Consider the following 8,489-nt stretch of genomic DNA (forward strand, 5'->3'; position numbering starts at 1 on the left):
ATGCTACACCTCACTCATGCCAAGGGTCCGCCCTTCTCTACACTGCTTTTTTTACATACCCATATGCAAGGAATTAAGAAAAACAGGCTAGGCAGGGAAAGCAACTGCCCAGGGGCCAAAGTGAACAAGTGAAGTATGGCAAATTGTGCCCTGGCTCCTATCTACTATAAGGGACTGAATTGCCATATCAAAGCCACTCAGGTGCCTCAAGCACAAATCCCAAGGTAGGCGGGGGTGCAGCAGCCCTGGAGCCTCATGCCATGTCCACTGGGACATGAAGGGGTCCACCCTCTCAGAGTTTGGGGTCATTCAATCCTACCTTTCCAGCCCTCAGAATAATCAGTGTTCAGCAAGATTAACCACAATGTACATTCTGCATAAATCACAGAAGATAAAGTACCTTGTCAGAATCCTTTAGGAGCCGATGAGAGACAATGGGCTGAAGGGTATTCTAAATCCCTGGGCCACTCTTGCTTATCTTTCTGAAATTCCCTAAATATTCTTGGGCAAGACCTCCATCAGTTTCTGAAAAAGTGAAGAACCTGGTTACATCACCTATGATATTAGAGTAAAGAAAAGAAATCAAGATTATGTTCATGGAGCCAATGGATGAAAGACTTGTGCTCAGATCCTGGATAATCCTGGATATACGCCAGATGCCATTTCATTTGTAAAATTTGTGAATTTGGTCATTCACTTAACAGACCTTTCTAGAACCAAGTACTGTGTTAGGCACCTGGGAAACAAAGATTCATCCATTTATCCAACAAATACTTGAGTGCCTGTTATTTATCAGGCACTGTTCTAGGAACCAGGGACATCGTGGAGAACAAAACAAAGTCTCTTTCCTCAGCCGCAAATAAACAACTATATAAATGCATGGGAAATCAATGGTGACAAATTTGTGGTATTTAGTGCCAGGAGGAGAAATAAAGCAGGTGAGAGAGAAGGGCTTAATGGAGGGTGCCCTTTGAGACGGTGATTAGGGAAGGCCTCTCTGAGGAGGGGACTTTTGAGCAGAGACCCCAATGATGTAAGGGAGAAAGCCATGGAAATATGTGGGGGAAGAGCTTTCCTGGCAGAGGGGCGACAGTTCAGAAGTCCTGAGGAGGGAACAGCTTGGCATATTCAAACAGAAGCAAAGACACAAGTAGGACTGGAGTGTGCAGGGGGAGAGTGATCCAGATGAAACTGGAGAGGAAGGCAGGGGCCAGAGTCAAGGGTGCTGGGTTTTTTCTAAATGTGAAGAGAAACCACTAGCAGGTTTGTGGTAGAGGAGTGGCACATGGCTGTTTACATCGTTAAAGGATCATTGGCTGCTTGGCAGCAAGTTCACTGTTGGATGGCAGTGTGGCAACATGGAGCCAGTCAGGTGCTGTCGCATGGAACAGGTGAGAGAGGATAGTGGCTTGGACTAGTGTTAGTGGGGCAGGTGGTAAGAAGTAGTCAGATTCGGGAGATGGTTAAAGAATTACGGTAAGATTCAGTCCCTGCTCTCAAAGAATTAAAAAAAAAAAAAGGAAGATAAAACCCACTATAATATAATGGGAAACATGCAATAATGGAATGACAAGGAAGGTTATATGGGAGCACCAAAGCAGAACCTTTAGGGGAGTGGAGAAGGTGCCAGAGAAGGTGACATTTGGGCTGCATGTTGAAGAAGTAAGATTCCACCAGATGCATAAGAAAGATAAAAGGAAGGTCACTCCAGGCAGCAGAGACAGCTTAGCTGAAGGCTTGGGAGTGTGAACCAGCACAGCGTGTTTGGAGGGGTGGGGTGGGCAGGGACAAGGGCTGGAAGACCAGTCTGAACTAGACTGAAGGATCTTGAATGTGATATTCAGGAGTCTGTCCTTTATTCTATAGATGATATAGAGAGTCCTTGAAGGTTTTATGAGTGTATACGGGACATTAGCAGAACTGTGTTTTTGGAGATAAGGCTGATGCATTGTGGAGTAGATTAGAAGGACACTAAAGGCAAGACTAATTGGGAAATTAGGTTCATTCATTTAACAAAAATGCTTGAGTGCCTATCATGTGCTAGGCATTGGGAATAGAGCAGGAAGTAAGTGAACATCATGCATTTCTTTATGGATTTCAAGTTTGGTGGGGAGGAGATAAGGACTAAAGGCAGAGGCTGGGTCAGATTCAGGAAATAGTTCAGAAACACCATCGTTATGACATGCAAAGTTCTGGATGTGCAAAATGAGAATAGCTTGCCTCACTGATTGTGAGATATAATGGGAATATGGTTACTGCAAAGTATCCTGCCACGTAGAAATAATTTTTAAATAATCCTTTTGGATTATTTATACCTTCATAGCTTTCAAAGCATTTTCACATAAAGCTTCTCACTCGCCTTTAAGTGTTGTACAAATCGTGATTATTAAATAATTACATGTTGTATAACCCGTGGTGAAAGTTATGCAAAAGAAGAATGCTGGCAAGACACCCTAGCACATAAGGGCAGTTAAGGAGAGAAGATGGGTCTGGGACCATGATGTCAGTCCAGAGAGAACAGTGTATTTCGCTGTCTTGATCTCTCATTTCTAAGAGAATCCATTCAGAAGGAGCAAGGCAAGGTTAAGGGCAAAGTTCTTAAAATGTACCCAGATCTCTCATTTAACATACCTCAGTTTGATAAGGTCATGTCCCTGTAGCAGACTCCTCTAAAAACTGCTCTTTCCTGCCCGGGACTGTATGTCATGTTTAGAGTCTTGAAAAAGGTTGTGGAGCGTGTGCACAGCGGTGCTTGAATTCATTCTCCACGTCTTTTCTCGTCTGGCTCATTCCTTTCTGGGGTTGTCAGAATCAAATTCCGCACTTAATCTCTCCCTTGTTTTCAGATAACAAAATCTCTCTGTGAGGCTTCAGAAAGCTGGGATTACAAAATGTTCTTATGGCTTTAAGTCCCCTGTGGTGATTGGGGAACTCATGAAAGGACTGGATGAGAATTTTTTTTAGGGGGGAGAGGGCAGTCAGTGGACTGAATAGGGGATTCCTTTCCAGAAATCTGCCTTTGGACCCAAATGTTCATCACTTAAGAGGATTCCAAGATTTTTAAAATAAAATGAAAAGGGATGTGGGTTACAAGAATATATTCACGCACATGAACTGTCCACTTAAGACTGTACGTTTCACTCTGTATAAATTATAACTCAATAAAAAGAAAAATCAAACAGGACAGAGCAAAAATGATTAATGCTGACAAGGAGAAACAACTACTAGGCTGTCTTAGGGACATAATTACGATTTTAAAATAGTGGCGACTGAACTCAGTTGGTAAGAGGCTCTGACAGTGAGGTGTGGTCATGAGCTGATTCCTGTGTAGGCCATTAACGATCCATGGTTTTGTGGGTACAGTTTGTACCCCTCATCCTAGCTAGCAACTTATGTCTCTATTTGTGTCCTGGTTTCAAGGGCAAAGGAGAGAAAAAGCATAGATGAGGGAAATCCTATCCCCTACAGATGACTGATTGGTCAGAAGTTACCATCTTCTTTTAAGAACAGCATATCTGATCTCCAAATATTAGAACATCCCATCATCATCCTTCTCATTCAGAATATTCCTCCCTTTCTCTCCCCAATCCAGAGCAGTTCTCAGCCTCTCTGAGATCTGGACTGGATGCAGGAAGTGATGACCACCCCCTCCCCACCATGCATTACTCCTTTAATACTGATGCCCCACACCCTGCCCTCCAGCAGTGGAAATACAGTATACAACACACCGGAAGTCACCATGACATCCATGCAGTTTCCATTAGCTGAAATGCAACCCATGTTCAGATGACCTAATGACACTCTAACCACGGTGGCCTCCTTCATTATCAGTCTTCCCCACTAGACTGTGTGTTCCATGAAAGCAGAGACAGGGTCTGTTTTATTCACTACTGGATATCCAGCACCTAGCACAGTGACTGACACATAATAGCATAGTAGGTGCTCACCTAATGTTTAGTGAATGAATAACAACTTAAAAGAAAGCAAATGTTATTTATGGAAATTAGTCCCCTATGCTTGGACTCAGTGCGGGGAAATGGAATTGAAAGAAGATTCTATCTGGTTTGTTTTGCTTGTCTCCTTCAGACAGATCATTTCTGCTGTATGTATATACAACCTGGATCCTGAGTGACCAGCCAGCATAAAGGGACATGTGACCTTTAAGAACCGGGCATGTTTTTGCCACAGGCAGGAGGGTTCTATGTTTTAATTGCCTGGAGGTTCCATCCAAAATCAGAGTCAGCCAACAGTGCAGTCTGTGAGCAGGGCGGTTACATCTGTGGCACTTGGAGTTGTGCCTGGTCCTACACCAAGCAGACCTCCTGGTACCGCACAGTTGGAAACAAAGTGGGTTTGGCAAAGGAAGCACACGGTGCTGCATGGAAAGGTAGAGCTACTCATGAAACTACCTAAAATAAGACCCTCTCAACGGACTAAAGTATTAGCACAGGGATGAGAGGCACTTGGGAGCTCAAAGATACAACTATATTTCAGTATTTTAACAATTGAAAGGCAATCCCAGAGCATGTCAGCTGATTTCCGGTCCTAAGCATTAGTGGAACTATCCCCACCATGGGATGTCCAAGAAGCCTCTGCTTCCTAGGAAGCTGCCACTTCCGGGTTTTTAGATGAGATGTATAGGCAGTGTCTTTGCCCAGACATCTAGACATTGTGGTTCTGGCTGACAGGGCCCTGCCTGGAGGCTCCTCACCTTACACAGGTCTCAGATAATTTTCCTTTAGCAAGGGTGACATCACTGACCTGAAGGTGGATTTCAGGCAACTGCCCTCCCTGTGTGGGGAACAATCCTTCCTGCAGGTATGCAACTCACTGTAAGAGAGAGAAATTCAGAGGCCTTAGCAAGCAGATCTCTCCTCTCCCAGCTCTGACACAGCCAGCCCTGTCCCTCGGCTATATGTAACCCAGCAACAAGGATGTTTATGGGGACCAGGCTGGATGAGGAAGTCGAAGGTCTGGAGCTAAAATCTCCAAAGACACTCAACCTTCAATGGAGGAGGGCTTTTAGAAAAGATCCGGCAAATTCTCTGCCCTTTCAACTTCACTTTCTGTTCTCTTTTTATCTGCTTTCAGCATTTCCAATTAATCTTGGAATGAGAGCCCAAGGCAAAAAGCCACTGGTGCCTGAGGAATGCTAAAGAGCAAGCTGATCCAGGGAAACAAATGCCAGCAAGGGACCCCACAGCAAAGAGACAGACACTGTGAGCAACTCTCCTGTTACCATGAGGCTTGCGAGGCGTGTGCGCGGGTCTCCGCACTGGCACCATCTGCCAATTCCTCAGGAGGACAGAACAAACCAGCGAGGCATGAAGATTAGATTATGTAACGCTCGAGGATTGCTGTTTGCAAAGAGGAAACAAATGGAACGAATTGATTTGCTTGTCAGAGTCATGTCACTAAAGGAGACCCGTTCCCTCCTCTTCCAAGAGGACCTCGTTAAAGAGGGGAATGATTTCACAGACTCAGAAAATGTGAGACCACAATCGACTCCATTCATAAGAGCAAGTCTAATTTCCAGAGATGCACTGATAAATCCTAGTCTGGTCCCCTTGCCTGAAAAATGACTGTTCAGCTCCTACCTAAAAGGTACCAACATGGCAAGAAACATTAACTGCCAGTTGTCAGCCACAGGATTCAGAACCTGGGTCTTTGACTGAACTGAACTCTCTTGCTTCTCGGGAAGCAGCATCTAATTTTGAGACCTGTGGGGTCATGTTTACTATTCAGAGCTCTAAACAAGTGTTTTGATAGAGTGAGGATGTATTCTTAAAAATACACGCCTCAGGAAGGAGAGCTCATTGCATTTCTGAGATTCTTTTGCCATTGCTGAGCTTCTCTCAAAATGCCCAGCACAATACTTTTTATAATATGTTCAGTTGGTCTGAAGAATGAACAAATGATAACCGCGAACCTACTGCCATAGAGCCATTCCTAAAGGTTTCACTGTCTAAGATACTAAGATTTATATGTCTTTATTCAACATGGAAATGAAGCCTACTGTACCAGATATTTTCCATTTGCCCCTGCTGATCCGCTTTTCCATCCATCCTGCTCTTTGCCCTGGGGTGCTGACCCATATGGACTACATCATCGACTCACTCCTTTGCCCTCTAGTTTCCATCTGGGTACAGCCAATGGGAAGCAGCAGCCGAAGATTGGAGGGCAGAGGGAGAGTGAGGCTGAAGTACTTATTCCCCCAGTTCCCTCCCTGCCCCACAACGCCTGAGGTTGGTTTTGTCTTTTGATAAAAGGTCACTGCTCCTTCTCAAGGCAGCTCTCTCCACACAACTCTCTTTCTGGGTTCTGTATCTTCTCCCTCCCTTCACTTTCAGATCTAGGAATGGTAAAGATCCCAGCTATTACTAGCCCCCTGGGTACCACACTATCCCTCTGGTTTCCCTACACCCTACCCAAACCTTCGTAAATAGTCCCTTTATTAAACGCTCCTCTAATTATCTAATTTGAGTGTGCCATCTGTTTTTTATACAGACCCTGACGGATACACCTACCACGTGTCAGTCTGTTCCAGGCCATGCACCACAGTTTAAAAAAAAAGGGTAGCAAAAGTAATATTACAATACACTACTACTTTATAGTTATTCTCAATGTTCACCTTTTCACAAGGCTATAATAACAACTTAAAGATAAAACCTAATTCCTCTTTACAACATAATTGTGCAGTAGAGTTTGTATGAGCTAAATATAATTCAGAGAACAAGCTTTTTCATGCCATCAAAATTCATGCTAACAGCTACAAAGAAAGAACTGCAGAACTGATGCCCCTGACTTGAGATTTAGCAGAAAACAAATTCCAGTATTTAAATCAGTCACACAAATATTCAAAAGCCTACCATGTGGCCAGTGAGGAACAACACAGACGTGGACTCTGACTTTGTGAAACTTCGTCTTATTTTATGCAATATATGTGCTCCTAACAAGCTGAATACAAGCTGTATTTCCATAAATCAAATAATATGTGGTATGATCATGGGGAGCTTGCTATCTGAATAATAATTTTGTAAAATAATCACCCTGCGATCTCTTGAAACAATCCAGATTTTTCATCTATCCAGAGTACTTCAAATGAAATTTATCTTTAGTCTGTGGGGAGGATTGGTCTCCTTCGGTGCTCCTGGAACAGCAGAAATTGTGGAATGGAATTGAGAGGAAAGGCAAGGGAACTGCCATCTATAGATCACAAATAGAATGCTGAGCAGTTTGCATCTGTTAGCACATTTAATCCTGGAGGTAGATACATATTCCATCCTTCCCTTATTTTCGACTTCTGAAAAGTTAAAAAGAAAAAAAAATTAGTATGGCAGGTGTGGAATTCAAAATCCGCATTTTTGAATGAGAAAGCAAGACCAAAATACTATTCAGTGCAGGACTATAAAGATCACATTATTCCCCAGCTTCAGGGCCTTCCCACTGCTCTTAGGACAGAGTCCAGAATTCTTTGCACAGCCACCATTCCCGCCTCAGCTCTCTCGACCATCCAGGCTTCTTCCCTCTTGAAGGCCTTTGCACTCCGTTCCCAGATCTGCCTGCAGGTCTTGCCCTCCCCTTCTCTCCAGACTAACTCAGGTTCATCCCTGCGGTTCCTGCTCCGTTTACACTTCCCAGGGAATGTCAGCTGGGCCGTGTCCCCGTATCCCTCCCACCAAACAACAACGAAGGGCTGAACACGCCTGCTGCCTGTCTGAACAAATGGGGAAGGGTTACCCAGGACGGCTGCCCCGCCTGATGGTTTCCACCATTTCTCTGCTTGAGTGTCCTTTGGTCCCAGGGGCCCAGGAAAGCCTCTTAAAAATGGAAAGGCCAGGGGCTAGCCCCGTGGCTGAGTGGTTGGGTTCACACGCTCTGCTTCTGCGGCCGAGGGTTTCACCGGTTCAGATCCTGCGTTGCGGGCATGGCACCTCTCATCGGGCCATGCTGGGGCAGCATCCCTCATGCCACAACTAGAAGGACCCACAACTAAAAATACAAAAGTATGTATGGCGGGAGCGGGGTGGGGGGGGGCGGTTTGGGAGAAAAAGGAAAAATAAAAAAATCTTTAAAAAAAAAAATGGAAAGGCCAAAAGAACCTCATTTGAAGTTCCAGAAGGTCTTCGCTTTCTCTCTCCTCCTCAAGCCTAAACCCAGGCGCTCCAGGACCTGGAGCTCACGACAGTCCCAAGCGTCCCAACAGGAGCATAGGAAACCTCGAGCCTCACACTTTGCAAAGCGTGCGGCCGTAGCCACAGAACTAGTGGAGGCTGCGCATGCGCGAAGGATTGCTCGTCACGTGATCTCTCCCCCCTAGCCCGGATGTTGCGGCTGTGGTTGAACGTGGCCCACCTGAGGGCAGGAGGCGGCCAAGGGTTGGGAGGGGCGTTCTAGGGATCGCAGGGAAGTTAGTGGAGGTTCGGGATGCATTGAGCGTCCCCTGGGGTAGGCATTGGACTGAATTAACTCCCTGAGTACTCTCAACG

The 8,489-nt window shown here is 45.1% G+C and overlaps 1 long non-coding RNA gene across 1 annotated transcript in view; it reads left to right on the forward strand.

Annotated features, from left to right (window-relative positions):
• LOC139084715 (uncharacterized) overlaps window positions 1-6,478 on the forward strand; it is a 52,087-nt gene extending 45,609 nt beyond the window's left edge. The window contains exon 3 of the long non-coding RNA XR_011542364.1: window positions 5,092-6,478. This is a non-coding gene — a long non-coding RNA (uncharacterized lncRNA). The remainder of the gene's footprint in view (window positions 1-5,091) is intronic.
• The last annotated feature ends 2,011 nt before the right edge of the window (window positions 6,479-8,489 follow it).

The sequence above is a fragment of the Equus przewalskii genome, chromosome 7, assembly GCF_037783145.1.
Source record: "Equus przewalskii isolate Varuska chromosome 7, EquPr2, whole genome shotgun sequence".
Taxonomy (NCBI): domain Eukaryota; kingdom Metazoa; phylum Chordata; class Mammalia; order Perissodactyla; family Equidae; genus Equus; species Equus przewalskii.